The sequence below is a fragment of the Haemaphysalis longicornis genome, unplaced genomic scaffold (genome assembly GCF_048455015.1).
Source record: "Haemaphysalis longicornis isolate Haplotype H1 unplaced genomic scaffold, Haemaphysalis longicornis Haplotype H1 scaffold_1, whole genome shotgun sequence".
Taxonomy (NCBI): domain Eukaryota; kingdom Metazoa; phylum Arthropoda; class Arachnida; order Ixodida; family Ixodidae; genus Haemaphysalis; species Haemaphysalis longicornis.
The window spans coordinates 365,146,563-365,162,576 of NW_027526203.1; the positions used below are offsets into that span (position 1 = coordinate 365,146,563).

The following is a 16,014-nucleotide window of genomic DNA, read 5'->3' on the forward strand; positions in this document are numbered from 1 at the left end:
ATCGTCAAGCACAAGCAGAAACTGTAGACGGGTTATAATTTGTGTCACACTAAAATACTCACCGGCTCTCGACGCTAGGCCTGATCGGGTCGGGTGGTCGGTAGAAGCAAGAAAAGGCATACTTACGTGGTGCCGGGGCCTCGTTGATCAGCGAGGACGAGCCCCCAGGGCGAGGCGCGGGCATTGCACTGCGCTCGCGTTGACCCCTGCCACTACCCCAAACTGGGGCAGATGGGGCATGCAAATTGCTCAAATTCGGTTCAACGCAAGAGAGGGCGCTACCGCCTCAGCAAGCGCGCGATTGCTCCTCCCCCTGGCGCTTCTCCGGCGCCCAATCAGGGCGCTCTGTGTGGCAAGCGAGACTTACAATACTTGAATACACTTATACGCTGCATTCTTCGCCCCTCCCCAGGTTTAACGTTAGTGGAAATGGCCCGTTTTTCGTGTAGTGGTGGTCATATATAAGTATTATCTTCATAATAAAGTTAGTTGAAAGTTGCGTATTCTGTTGCGTATTTCGTCTGTTTCCGTCGTGTGTTTTTGCGCAAGTGAACGTGAGTTGTCAAGGTTGGTGGTTGGAACGCGTCTCGAGGTTATGAGAATGTGAAGTGAGCTCAGGCAGAGACAGAGTTGCACAAGATATTATAATCGTGAACCTTTCTGACTGTGAATATCAAAAATCAGATAGGGGAACATAGAAAAACGTGGGTATAACGCCCACTGCAAACTAACTACAGGCATTAATAATGAACATCTTGTGTGCGAGGCAACCTGAAAGAAACCTGAAATCGAACAACTGCGCACACATCAAAACTCGGGATATCTGAACCAGCGCGGCTCACTCTGGCGCGCAACCAATGCGCCTAGGAATACAAAGTGGAATGCCCTCCATCCTACTTCCCTCTCTCCCTTCCTATCTCGGAGCTCTTCTGCGTTTTATTGCCGCAGTCTCAATGAGATTGCAGATCTCGAGGAAGGATTTTCGCCTACAATCCTGCTAGAATCACGAAATATGACTGCACCCCACAGTGCGTGCTACGCGAGTGATAAAGAAGGCAAACATAAGCGGCGAGTAGCCTGAAGTGCATTGTTTGTTCACGAAAGTCCACTCTACGGCACTATCAAGCATTACAGCGTTATGCGCTCGAATAGCCATCCACTGCGAGAAAATCCTGCGAACAAAATGATTGGCCTCGTATCGGCTTGTCTCCACTGCAAATATCGTCGAAAGACAATAGTCCTGCGCCGCCACTGAATCGTAAAACTCTCCTCTCTCCCGCTCCCTCCCGTCACGCTCTTGCCCTCCTCTACATTGCGAATGCAATTGAGGTTTGTTTAATTCAATGAAATTTTCCCGCGTTCGTACTGCTATTTGAACGTTGGGGCAGCATGCGTCTGTTTCTTTACCTTTCGTTTTTTGTCCTGCTTGGAACACGAGCTAGCATGTTTTGTTTTAGTGTTTGTGTTTACCTTGTCTCTCTACAAGAACTCAACGTGTATTGTTAGCAAAAAGAACGCTGGCACTCTCGGTTATGCACTTACATTTTGTCTCAGATATGCCTTAGCTTTCCTTTTTGCTGAATAATGTAGACATGTAGGAGCCATGTCGGCAGTTTGGATAGCTTGGAACGGTCCTGGTATACTTGCTGTCCAGGCACTCTTTCCCATTGGCTGAGCTTTCACTTTAGCCAAGCGGCTGAATCGAGTGACATAAAGATAGACCAAATTTTTTTTTGCGCCATCCTGACCCCGCCAAAGTGAATGCGCCGCGATGCTGTTGCAAAACTTGATAATAGCTGTGCTTTATTGCTTTCGAGTATGCCAATCGCTTTGTTGCCAAGACCAAAATCAAACACCGTCAGTACCGTGTGGTTGGCTGATTGGGGTGTCTAAAGTTGCCCAGGACAAAAGTCAGTAACCAGTCCCTCTTGTCGTGTTTCGCAATGCCAACATTAAAGTCGCCGGCGATACCCGCTGATGTGTCTCGTTCTTGTCTCATCCATATACATGGAGGTGTCGATGTCTGTTTTGAATTTTCCTGGGGTGGTGTAGACTGCGGAGGTTAGCATCCCGTCACTCGCGTTTACACCACAGGCCCAGTCGTCGGCATTGGTCTCTCGCTCTGTGCACGGAGTGCAATGTTCGTCACATTATGGGAGTTTTGGGACTCGCACGAAACGGAAAATCCAGGGCAAAGCGTTGGCTAAAACACCTCTGCGGGTACGTGCTGCTTTGTGGGAATGAATGACACTGTGTGTGTATGGGGCCCGGACATGTTTAATGACTGAATTGAGAGGAAAACAGTGCGTATTAGGCGGGGACATGATACATGGTAAAAACAAGAACCGTGTGCTTGTGTGTGTATCCCTTTGCACGCAGTCTGCTTTGGTTCATTTGCGCGTTATACCGTCACGTGCTACGGCCGTTGCTTTTAAAGGGAAAAAAATATTAGAAGGGAGAACACGGAGCTCACCTTAACTGTGGCTGTCTTCGCGAAACGAAAGAGACGCTTTCGGGCTGCATCTGATGCGGAGATGGCAGGCGCGTCGCTTTGACTCCAAGGTATTTAAGGGCCCGGCGTTTATCGTTTTACCGCCAGGCTCTTTGCACCGCTGTGTATTGCCGCCTCCGCGGCAGCACGCGCACGCTGGTTGTTTCGCAAATGACAAAAACACTAAAACAGGGCACGTTACTACGGCTTCAGCGCTAAAACTGCGAAATAAAAATAAGTGCACTCTTAAAAAAAAGGTCGGAGCATTCACTAATGGAATACTAACAAGTTACTTGTCCCAGTATACACTAGGTACTTAGTAACTGGAGGTAGTAAATGTAGCACTTGTCAAAATTACTAACGGAAGCAGTCAGTAAGCACCACTACCCCCACTAGTAAAGTCCCAGCGATAGCACTTTTCTGAGCTACACGCGTTTACTAACTGGCCATGCACAACCTAGTCATAAGCACGACCTTAATCTAGTGCTACCCCTTCCTACACTCAGTTAATTTACTAACCATGCCGTTGTTAGTGCCAGAGCCTACGTACAAAACCGCGGGGTAGTAAGGTTCGTAAGGAGTTAGTAAATACGGCCGTTACTACCTTTTTACGACTTTTTTTTATTAAGAGTGTGGCGCAGAAGTGTCCTGTTTGTACTAACATGTTCGTGAATGCTTTCGAAAATGGTGCCAAAGCAAAGATGCCAGCAAGAAGAGTTCGTGCTATACTGTCTCGTCCAGAGATGCCGGTTTTACTTGTCATTTTCATGCCGTGGTCGAGATGGGCAAATTCTATGGCGACTTCGTTTCAACCGCAGGAAAATCACCGCGCGTACCAGCGAGAACACAAAGCCCGCTACCAGACGCGGCAACTGAAATATTTGAGTATATATAGCTCCAATGCCGACGATTATGTATGCAAAACTAAAGGCAACGAGAAAACTTGCTGTATACCCGCAATGGGACGTCAACCGCAGACGACAACACGGTGAAGATCGACGCTGTGTTCTTGGTGAGTTGTTATTAAAGCTCCTTGCTCCACGAAAGCGCATGCACGTCAACGTTACACTCATGGCAGACACATGCTCGGAATTATAACTCTCTGTAATGCCTGGCGTCAAGAAGTCGGGGGAGCCACAACCATCGCACATGCATGAGGGGCTGTTGCTCCTCTTATAGCTTAGTAATCACCTTTCCTCATCATCACTTTTCCTAATCATACCCCTTCATGTATGCCCTGCGGTAAAATAAATGCTCTAAGTATTTGGGAAGTTCCACTCGGTTATTTCATTTCACATTGCTGCTGCAACACCGAGTCGCTTCAATACACGGCTGGAACATCTATTTTACTACTGGCCGGCCATATATTGCGGAAAGTAAGTGCAAGCCGCGTCTCCATTGTGGGCGGTGCTCACCAATTGTTCACTTTCTGAAGCACCAATTGAGGATCGGGGATCGACCGTTCGTGTCATACCGACGTACGGACTACGTAATTCAGTCCCCGAAATAAAGAAGGCCTTTCATTCTAAGAAATTAAACACGGGAAAATATTTAACCTGAACACCATTTTTCGAAAAAACAATATGCCAGCGCTGCGGGAATAAGACGCAAATGTAGACGTTTGTTCATAGCTTGTTTTCTCCGTTTAGAGTGCTGCTTGGCACCGATAGGAAATACTACGCACGGATACCGTTTAGGCACACTAGATAGGTACTACCACACTAAAAATTCCCCCTGGGACCCGAACATCACTCCCTCATTGGAACAGGGTCTGGCCACCCTGGTGTGGCATTCGGCCGCAGCCTCCCTATGAACGCAATACTGAACTCACGGTCTAAGGTCCCTAGCAGCTATACGCCTCGAGCTTCGCGATCGCTGCGCCGCCTGCCACCGCTTCTCCGCGGCGTTGACGGGATTGGCGCTGCGTGGCTCATAGGGGCTCGTGCAGTGTTTTGGTTCTGTTTCGCTTCTTTTCGCCTTTCCGCGCCCTAAAAAAAACTTGTTATGGTGACGTCTATAGGCAAAGAGTACGTTTAGGTCACTTAAAAAGCAGCTGCGTCTTCGTAGCGTACGCGATCGCCTGCAAGAGCTACCCGGGGACGCGGTTCTGCGCGCTTCGTCGCCGCTCTTCCGGGCGTCGGCGACGGTAGCAGCATATCACCCATGTCACCTCCAAAACATCAGTCACAAATGAATTCTACTGTCGCCTCGTTTAGACCTGATAATCTGATACTGGCACAATGAGAGGTTGGCGTCATTTTGCAGCGTGGACAACGAACGCGGCTTCGTTTCAAAATATACGTCGCATAAAAAATGTGTTTCGGGGATGTGATTACTCAATCCCGGACAATAACTAATGCCTGTTATAAGAATATAAACCATGCGAAAATGTTAAGTAAATTCCAAGCCTGTGCGTCGTTAAATATGTGCCCACGCACGCCATATAGCAAGAACCAAGACAAGTTAATGAAACCACGGGAAAAAAATGCTGTGCAAGTGCGGAATTAAGAAACATAATAGCTCCACAGAAATGAAAAAAAAAAAAAAAACAGTGCAGCTTCTGACATGCTAAAGACGTTCGTCGAAACTTAAGCCAGGTAGGGTTCACTAGACTAACTATACGCGAAATGCACTGCTTTTTCGCGAGGCATCGGTGAGGGGGAGGGGAGGAGTACGCTGTGTACAAATGCGGAGCGGAATCAAGCAATGAACGGTTTAGTAATCCCACACACAAATCTCGCATTCACTTTCCTTTTGTTTTTCTACTTCAACGAAGAGCTGATCGTACGGCTGACGCAATTTTGGAAGTATACAGGGTAGGCTGTTTAACAAGCGATGAAAGGTGTCGTTGGAAGAGTGTACACTCTTTCAACGTGGCATGTGATAAGGTCCTCTGATTTCAGTTTCTGCTTTATTCTGCAGGCTCCCTGTGCCATATGACGATATTTCGAAGAAGCATTTAGTCTATATTCTAAGAAGCATTTAGATTATATTCTAAGCCCGTCTCCGCGCTGCTCGCAGAGGATATATGCAGCATATGAATGTTTGCGGGCACTCACCGCACGACAATACGACTCTGTCGTGTGCTGATCCCCGAGTATAATTATGCATTTTCCATCGTACGTTTGTTGAATATCCCCGAAATTAACACAGACTGGCTTGTAAATGGTGGTGATCAATATGTGAGGCATACAATATTGACAAACGTAACTGGCGTGCTGCCAGGTATGAATGCTCCGCTGCTTATGTAAGCGCACAAAACCGATTTAAATCGTAGTGTATAGCCATAGCATGAACATCTTAAGAACCCGTGGTTACGGAGGCACGGCTAGCAATTTCAGGTAAGTGTAACTACAATCTGCTGCCTCATACGCCGGTTCCGCGACGCTGGCCTGCGACACACCTGGAGCTTATACAGACCGAATATAAACTAGACCACAATAAGATCGCGTCAGAAACATTTACACTCTCGTAAACACACCCCATTAGCGAACAGAGTGACTGCTCCACATAAACATGGATTTCAAACGCCCTCAAACGGTAAATCTCAGTCGTGGAAGTGCCGCAAAAGCAGCGGCGGCACTGGGGAGCGGGGCGCGGACTCCCGCGGCTGCTTTCGAAACGGGCCGCTAGGGGGATTTCAGTGGCGCCCCTACAGGCCGCGCTCGAGGCGTATAGAGCACCCGACAAAGGTAGCAGTGTATAGTCAGCGATAGAGCAGAGGGTGCCAAGGATTTCTCCTCGTCCGGACAGGCTGCCTCTGGAATTCGAACCTGGCAGCGTTGCTAGGGCAGTTTTGCTGTGACATTAGAGGGGCTCTCAGACATTATGTGGGACATCATACGATTAAGCGAGGTTAGAAGAGCAGGTGAGGGCTTCAAAGTGTTGAACAGCGGGGCCCATTCCGTGCTACCGAGATCACCGAGAAAATAAGGAGCTTGGGGTAGGATCATTGATCCACAAAGAGATCGCAGGAATGCGGAAGAACCCCACAGTATTAACGAGAAGGTCGCGGCCCTTGTGACATGCAAGTTAAAGGAAGTGCGAACCTGTGCACCAGCGCCTAGCTACGAGGGTGGGGCTGTTGACAGTCTCTACGAAGATGTCGGATCGGAAATGAATAAGGGGAACACCCTGTACATGATTGGGAATTTTAACCAAAGACGAGAGGGAAGCAGGCAGGCAAACATTATTGCACTGATCATGATGAATTTTGAGATAGCTATCACGGATGAGTGCGTCACTATGAAATCTCCGTCGCACCTGACCACCGTCATCGTTCCTTCCGCTACATTATGAAATCTTAGAATATATGTGATTACAAATCAAAATTAAGGGTAATGTGACGCGCAAAATAGGAGATGGAACTTTTTTGGGGAGACACTTTTCAATTCGTCGACAGCGGTACTCCCCCTACGGAACGAGTATAGTGAGTTGTGCTAGCCAGTAAAAGTTCGTCTTCGAGAAAGAAAGCAGGGATGAAAGATACAAAACAACAAAACAAAAAAAGGCTGAGCGTTGGGAAATTCGGACCGTGCGGGACCGGCCTTCCTTTATGCATGTGTCATCTGCTTTGTTGCGTTTTTTTTTTATTTCCAGCATAAAATACGCAGTGTCTGCAAGGTCGGGGGATACAGTTCCTTGCAAAATGGGTAAGTTCATACCATGCGCTAACAGTCGCCTCTGCAGTATTAGCATTATTTCGATCCGTTAAAAGACGCGAACAGTCCGCTCTACACATGGTCAGCAATAAACAACACGCACGCACGCACGCGCTCACACACACACACACACACACGCACACACACACACACACACACACACACACATACGCACGCACACGCACGCACACACACAGAAATTTATATTTATATATTTTTTAGTCAACCTAATGAACAAGCAGGGTTTCGTAAAGGCTATTCAACAATAGACCATATTCACACGATCGATCAGGTGATAGAGAAATGAGCTGAGTATACTCAACCCCTATACAGGATGTCCCAGCTAACATGCACCATGATTTAAAAAAAAAGAGCAATGGCGTTACTCGAAGAAAACCAAGTGCATAATGTTTGCAGTACTGTGGAGAAGCGGGCACTAATTTTTTCCCTTAATGAGACTTCACTAATTAATTATAATTAATTATCTAACTCGACAACTACTGTCCTAATCCCTGAAGTGTCAATGAGTCATTTGTAGGTACCCACGAGGGGCATCTAAATGCGGTATTTTCAGCGACAAACTAATCCGTACTCATTTATTATGACTGATAAAGAAAACCCGCGAAATATGAAAAATACCACGTGACGGTGATTCCGCGCGCATTGTAAAGCAGCGTCCCCAAATAAGCAACTGTTTCGCCTGTCTCGAAGTCGTAAAATCCGCTAAAATTTCGAGATTAGAGGATTTTCGAGTTATAGGGGCCCTGAAAGAGGTTTTGCCGATACATGGGTGTTCGCATTTTCAGGTAAATCAATGTCGTAGTAATCACCTCCGTCAATAATTTTTTTAAAGCGATGAGTATTAGTGCAGTTATTGTAATTTTTTGCAATAACTTGCCAAACTACTGCAATAACTTGCAATAGCCCTTTTCGCCCGCGCCGCGATTCTCCCTCGTTTCGTCCACCTCCTCGCACCGCGCGAGCGTGACTTCCCATGGTGACTCGCTTCTCGGTGACGTCTGCAAGAACATCCGGTTGCGGGCGTCGTCTGCTACTGCGATATTTTGCGCCGGAGCATCGCTCTGGGACGGGGCCGTCTGCTTCCTGCGTTCCGTTTTGGCCGCTTTTTTTTTTATCATTTTGCTTATGAATCCTGCACTCCGTGCACGGCTCGAAAAGCTGATGAAAGGAATGGGTCGGGATGATTACGCTTCCACACCACGCCGAAAGATAACGCGAAAAGAGAACGACCCTGTCACCACACGTTCGCGGCGACAATATGTCTTGGTACGCATGGGAGTCTGAATGACTGAATAATCACCTCAAAAATTATTAGAGTAAGCCCGTACATGCGTTCTGAACCGACGAAAGTTTATGTATTGCTTAAGTGACCTCTCGTTAGCGCCAATGTCGAGCTTGGTCGTGTTGTGGTGACGCCATACACGCGCGTACACAGGCAGTTGTATTCCATTCCGTTATTGCGATCGGTTCTAAACATTTATAACCGTACCAAAAATTAGCGTACAAGAACACCGTAACAGATATTACGAGCGGTCTCGGAACAGTAGTGTGAGTTTTGGAGCGCTGCGCGTCTGCCGCTTTGTTCGACTGTGCATATGATCGCACAAAACAATTGTTCCAAGCTCGCTTTTTCACCTTATGGCCTGGAGCTCTGTAAAGTCTGTTCGTTAATTATGTGCTCAGTGCTGCCAGTCGCGATATGTGGAGGGTTTAGTTGCCGGCCGCGGCCATTACCCCTCCCCCCCCCCCCCCCCCTCAAGCCTACCTTGTGTCTTGTTGCAGTGGATGGGAGGAAACTATATTTACTCATATAAAGGCATTCAAATTTTGCAAAATACACACATCAGTATTTCGTCTTCTGAAAGTACAATTGCCTTTTTAACGTATACAAAGCACGAGTTTAACACTGGACAAATCGTGCGTATCACTTAAGCGATGCATTGACGTTTGGTATGGTAGGTCCAGGGTTCAACCAAGATCTTTTTTTTTTTTTGATTCGCGAATACGATTCGGAAACTATCCAACTTAGAAGGCAGAAGAAAAAAAAGCAACAGCCTGCCGACATTTGAACCCGCGAGTGTGATTGAGCGAGCGCGAGGCTTTAATCCAACGCGACACGAAATAACGGGAGCTTGCGCGAAAATAATTGTATCTACATTGAGGCCCACCCTTTGTGTCACATCAATGTTTCCTACCTGACTGCAAGGATTCCTGACTGGTTAACTGAACATTTCTTGAATAACAGTACCGCAGTAAGGCATAGCTGACCTCCGTCAACAGCACTGTTTCGGCTGCGACTGCGACTTCGCCATGCGGGAATAGTGCTCGCCGTGCTTTTGTTTTACGCTTTATGCTAAAAACTTTGGTCGAAATTGAGTCTTTATTACCTAATAAACCTTCCGTAACTCCTCTTGTACTATCAGCTGAGCTTATATTTTCTACAAGCGTTGCTGGTCGCACATGAATATGCAGATTGCAGCTCCGGGAAACTAATTGTCGCGAAAGCGAACGGCCGAAGCGTTGTAAGCCGAAATACGGAATGCATGTGTTGCGCTGTATGAATCTTATGGACCATATTAATTGCACTCTACACTCTAAAAAGTAAGAGAACAGAGCCGCATTCATTACGGCACAAATTTTGTCGGGGCGCAGTTTTCGCGTCTAGATCGATTCCCGACGAACGTACGGCAGGTGGTATTGTCGGCGTCTTCGGTCACGAGCCAGTCACACCACGCGGACTTCTGATCGGCCGACGTGTTCGTGTCGCCGTCGGCGTCGTGTGATAAGGCGGTCTGCCAACTCGGAAGTCGGCGTCGCCGTCGTGTCATCGCCGTGTCATCGTCGCATCGGCCTAGCCAACGCGCCTTAACGTGAAGAGTGGTAGTAGATTAAAAAAGATATATAATATTGACGAACAAGATCGGGTTAAGCGTGCTGCATGAAGCGCTAATTAACCAAAGGCGCCGCTGAGAGCCTTCGACGCTGAGCAGACGACGTTTCTCTTCGCTGGAAGTGAGAGATAAAGCCGTCCAATAGCAAGATTTCGGCTTCGTGACGCACATGGGAGAATCGATGACGTGGTTGCGAGAAGATGGAGGAGGCCAAAAACACGCAGGAAAGAGTGAGAACGTGAAAATTAACTTTGCAACGAAAGTGCGAGCTTTTCGCTGCACGTAAAAATGTTATACTTGGTACATTTGACGTTGACCACCCAAACCTAACGATTGCGCTGGTTCATTTAGTGTGCTCAAAACGCCTTCCAGGACCCCTTTAAGCAAAATGCCAAAAATTTATAGCCAATCAGGCCACTTGCCTGAGAAGTTTGCTCGAAACCATCAAAAACCTTCTGTTTGCTCTTGAGTGTCGTCTAGAGCGTCAACAAAGGGATGCCGAATTCTTTGGCGATGCTTGACTTGGTCCGTCCTGCTTTTTCCACTTCCTTGATCAAGGCGACGTTTTTTCTCCGGATAAAATATTTACACTGTTTCGGGCGGGACATCTCGGTCCATACTCACAAGTTCCCGTTGCACCGGCCACATACTACACAGCAAGATTCAATTCAACATGCTTTGTACGTGCAGCGCAACGAAAACAAGGAACAGTCAGAACAACCTCCTCCTTGCACTTGCAATGCCTGGGCCCGGCCGTGGGCCGACTTATCGATCGAAAACCCGTGATCACCCGCGCACAAGTGTCTCGGTGGCGCACACGTTATCCCTTCCACAGTAGGTTTACACGTTGGATAGGAAACCGCCGCGGCGGCGGGAATTTCAAATTTGCCTTTTACGACAGCGTTCGGCGCGTAGTGGAGACTGTGGGGATCCTGGCGCCGAGCCATTGCGTGATCGCTAGGTTTGTGCCCTTGCGCGGCGCTCTTCCCCTCTCTCCCCGAAATGCCGGCTCGTCTCGGCGCCACTGTGTAGAGCCGAGCAGTCCTCTCAAACTCCTGCCCGAGGTGAAGGCTCCAGCGACCGTTGCTGCGATAAAACACTGTCACGCAGCGGGCGCTCCGCCCTGGTAGCGGAGCTAACCTCACCTCATTGGTCCGTTTGAACGATGCCCGAACCCGACTCTCGCCGGGACGCGAACGCGCGCCCTGCGCGGGGGTCCGTTCGAGGAGACGCTTCCAGGACGCCGAAGGCGTTGGCCGAAGGTATGTGACGCTTTCTTTACCAGCCGGCTGCAACTCTGCTGCGCTGGCGAAAGCCCACCAGCCCTTCCGGCTGCGGCCCGTGCCTAAGGTTGTTCCTGTTGTCCCTACGCTTGCATATAGTAAGGCCGTACCGACCACTCGACGAACACGCCGTGCGGTACGCGCCTGTGAGCGAATGGGCCCCGTCTCCCTCGCTGCTGCGAGCCGATCTGGCCAGCACGGCGATGCGCGCGCGCACAACGTGCGCGCACCCCGGAATTTGCCCTGACCGAAGAGCCCACTGGCTTTGTGCCGACGACGCGCACACTTGCGCGTGGCGCCCCAACGCCCCTTTCACGTAACGGGAAGTATACGTACCTGTACTGTAAATTATGTAATTGGGACTGTAAAATATGTGACTAGAACGTTAGTATAAAATAAACGTCTTCCCTCCGCATCCTGGGCATATTCCTTTCTCGCCCCCTTCTCCACCTGCCCAACAGAGGCGGTGTTAAGTTGGCGCGACGGCGCATCGTGAGCGTGCTCAACTAGCTCGAACCCGCGGTGGTTCCTCGCATGCAGTGTGCATGAGTGCATGCCTGGTGCAATGCTAAGGTTATGCATATTATAGGTAGAGAGACCACAAGACTTTATCAGCTGAGCGGACTTTGCCTTGTGTCCTCTCTTTCAACATTTCGATATATCTATGCCCCCCCCCCTCCCCCCCCCCAAAAAAAAACGTTTCGAGATAAAGGGGGCCAAATACATGCATTTATGGGAGGTAAATGCACGGCGAGAAAAATTTTCGACATAACCGATATTTCGAGATATGTGAGTTCGAGTAAACAAGGGTTTAGTGTACAGTCAAACCCGGTTGTAACGAACCCGGATAGAGCGAATTATGTTATATACCGAACAAAAGCAAATCAGTCAAGAAAATACACGCGAAACATATTCCTTATAACGAAGTTCACATCTGATACATCGAACTCGGCGCGCCTAGAATTGCCGCCGAAATGCATAGTCCGGAGCGGCGATTGATATGTTGATTGGTCGCGATTGAAATGTTGAGCCTCGCATTGAGCAACGTGACGCCCGACACTTTCCGTAACGCACGGGACTCACAACGGAACCCGCCCAGTCAGCGAGCCCTGACCAAGACGGCAGCATCGGCGAGCTGTGGGAAGATCTCGCCAACGTTCTCGATGCTGTGCCTAAAGGAGTGTCCTTCGAGATGTTCTTGAGTGTCGACGATGACGTTGCCATCACTGTGAGCCCCTCGGACGGGGGCACCGTCGCCGATGTCGTGACAGCTAGTGCTGCTGAAAGCACCGAAGAGGCGGAGGATGTCAAGCCGTCCGACGCTTAATGAAGCGCTTTCGGCGGCGGATGTCCTCCGCCAATATTGCTTCGATATTGAGGGACACGGAATCGAACTGGTGCAAACGATGTCTCGCGTGGAGCATTCTTTGCTAGTTGTCGCCGCCAAAACGAAAATGAAAACAAGAATCACTGTTTTTTTTTTAATTTTTTGTGAAGTAGGCAACCAAGGCGAAAAGTAGCTTGCAGTAAATGTGGATTGTTTTGTGTATGGTAATGACCGTTTATTGTGTTCGTTCCTGCATGCGTGGGGGAGGGGGGGGGGGGTCCCGAGCATTGCGAACTCGTAACAAAAGCTCATTATTGGCGGGTTCGGCTACATCGAACTAATCACGGCGCATATTGCTTATTGCTGGTTTGACTGTATGTATATATATATATATATATATATATATATATATATATATATATATATATATATATATATATATATATATATATATAGTAAGGAAATGAGGGGCTCGTTGAGGAAATGCAGAAAGATAGGTCAGCAGTCTACAACGCCAAAGGAGGCATAGGGGTGTGGTTAGGCTCTTTTCTTTTTTTTATTACGGTTAATGAACGAAACATTTCGTTCATTAACCGTAATAAAAAAAAGAAAAGAGCCTAACCACACCCCTATGCCTCCTTTGGCGTTGTAGACTGCTGACCTATCTTTCTGCATTTCCTCAACGAGCCCCTCATTTCCTTACTATATTATTCTGCGAAAGCCTAGCGAGGGTCTCGGTTCTGGCAGCCTTGATGCCTAGGTAGCATAAGAGGGCTTCCCACCAGTTACCCGCTCATGACAGGCTGTAGACGTTGGAGTCACGCCCCGGGGGTTCAAAAGAAGGTCCCCTTCTCCCCGTGTAGTCAGAGTGGCGCTGGCTACCACCCTCAAGTGTCAGATACACTTCTAGTAAATATAAATAGCCCAGAAAGCGAAGACGAACACAGTCGCCCAGATAGCCGAATTGGTAAGGCATTCGACATGTAATCGAAAGGCGTGGGTTCGGTCCCCACTCTGGGCGCGTGTTTTTCTTTCTTTCTTCTGTATATTAAAAAAATGTTTCGTTCATTAACCGTAATAAAAAAAAGAAAAGAGCCTAACCACACCCCTATGCCTCCTTTGGCGTTGTAGACTGCTGACCTATCTTTCTGCATATATATATCCAGAATACCAGACCGGTATTCTGGAGGTCGTGGGTTCGGATCCCACCCAGCGGGCATTTTTTCACCACTTTCTTTTCGACTAAAAAAATTCTTCATCTCTTTCTATGACCCACCACAACCTCCCCTTTGCTTTCCGAGGTTTTCTTGACTGACTGCCAACCCTTATTTTCTGTCTTATTTCTCGGAGCCCCTCTTTCCCCATTTTCTGATTCGCTATTGATGCTGCAACCAAGTAATTTATGAAGTTTTCAATTACAAACCACTTCAACGTAAACGAAGACGACCTGCTGAGGGATACTCAAAGCGGCGGCCCAAGCGGCACAACGGACTCGAATGGTAGTGAAGGTGACTGGTATCATACGTAAGCGGTGGGTTCACTGTCTGTACCTATTTTCCTTTTGAATGTGTTGGCCAAATGAAATATTACTCATTGCGCCCGCCTCGTCAAAATACGGCCGCAAAAAAGAGGGGGGGGGGGGTAATTTAGGTTTTTCGAATGTAAGCACCCCCCTCACTTTGGGCATCGCGATCGCGGAAAAAAGGGGTGCTTAGAATCGAGTAAATACGGTATACACTTTTGTGCGAAGGTAGTGTGAACAACCACTCTTGAAATAAAAACAAACAAACAAAATAATGAAATGCCTTCGCAGCGCTCTGAGCTACTTGTAATTTCGTATGGTTAGACGTGGTAGTAGTTTTCATAAACTTCACCCTGTATTATGCCTGCTTGGTCCCTCTGCACGTCTCTATGTTCATTTTATAAATCCATATGTCAAAAGCAAGTCGAACCAACAGCGGCTCATCCTCGTATATATCTACAGCTATAATCACCTGGTTGGTAGTAGAGTTTATACATCGGGTTGACTAAATGCTGCCCCGATGTTGCGCGCCAAGCAAAAAAGACACGTTTTATAACAGCTGACAGCAGTAGAGCGGGCCGTGACTAAAGGCAACCTTGCCTACATATTTCCCAACAGATGGCGGAACGTGTAGGCACTCCCGTCCGCTGCGTTCAGAAGCCAGGTCAAGAACCTCTGTTGAAAGCATAGCGGCATTTTCTGACAGCGCGGTAGAAGACGGAACACAGAAGACGACGGGGCGAGCTCTTTCTGGGTCCCGTCTTCTTTCACCATGTCAAAAAAATGCAACCACACCAACTTTCCCGGCTCTCCACCTTACGAAAGCCTGCAGTTCCTTGTGTATTCCGAGGGTCTTGAAGCGGCCCGGGGCGTCACTTACCGCGCGCTTTCGACACGGCGTCCTGCCAACCGCCGCTTCTTCTAAGCCGTTCGCTTCAGCCCAGCCGGAGCTCGCGACGGTGCTTCGCGTCCTCTAGCAACGGCCTCTAGGTGTCGGCTCTGGCCCGGTGAAAAGGCGCCCGGGACGACGCTGCGAGCTCGCCTGCATCGGCAGTTCACAGAGTGCGGTCCCGTGTGCTTCTCCCCGCGAGTTGTTTGCTCTGCACGGTTCGTCATTCACCTGCAGAGCTGCAGGCACGCACGCTCTTTCGGTGCCAATAACTGGGGAGTCGAACTTTCCGGAATTATGCCGTAAGACCCGCTTTCATTTTTTTAATTATTTTTTTTTCTGGCAATTTTTCAACTCCCGCACTCCTCATTACTCACAGCCTCTCGAGACTGCTCCGTTGAACGTCGATTCGTGCGTTTCGGCTAGCGTGGGGAAGGAAAAATTTGGCAGGGGCGGCCTTCGATACTGCAGGATGTCTCCTGTCAGGTGTCGCCGGCCTTTCAATCTTCCTTTCTTCTGACTTGCTCTGAAGTCACTGCTGTGACAGGCGATCGACCAAGGGGGCAAGTATGGTTACAGCTTTCTTGGAAAAGGCGTTGGGCCATAAGTTGTGAATGTCAGTCAGTGACAACATTCCGTATGAGGAGCACGCGCTCGCATACGATGCGTCAGCAAGGGCAAAATGGCTTCAACGGCCGCTCCTGAAATGTCAGTTTGAATAATTCGAAAGTTCGAATCCCACGCTTACAGAAGCATTGTACAGTTTCAAAGGAAAAGGAAATCAGAAACTGAGTCCCGAGAAAACACCCGTACGTGTCAGCGGGGGGAAGGGGACACCTTTTATCCCGGGAGCTCCGGACTAGGGGTTCCTTGTGAAAATAAAGTTATTTTCTTCTTATTTTGTTTCGATAGCGTTATTGGGCTCATTC

The 16,014-nt window shown here is 48.5% G+C and overlaps 1 protein-coding gene and 1 non-coding gene across 4 annotated transcripts in view; one reads left to right on the forward strand and one right to left on the reverse strand.

The window, feature by feature from the left end:
• The window catches only part of LOC144155044 (beta-alanine transporter-like), a 38,760-nt gene extending 23,475 nt beyond the window's left edge, over positions 1–15,285 (reverse strand). For 2 of the 3 annotated variants that reach the window (XM_077686258.1, XM_077686255.1), the window contains exon 1: positions 2,474–2,562. The gene's annotated coding sequence lies outside the window, so the exon portion shown is untranslated. Of the gene's footprint in view, positions 1–2,473; positions 2,563–15,076 lie in introns of those variants that run through there. The other variant, XM_077686256.1, reaches the window with a different exon arrangement.
• Positions 119–286, forward strand: LOC144156377 (U1 spliceosomal RNA). Its single transcript, XR_013319767.1, has one exon. It is a non-coding gene; the product is annotated as a U1 spliceosomal RNA (small nuclear RNA).
• Positions 15,286–16,014: the final 729 nt, after the last annotated feature.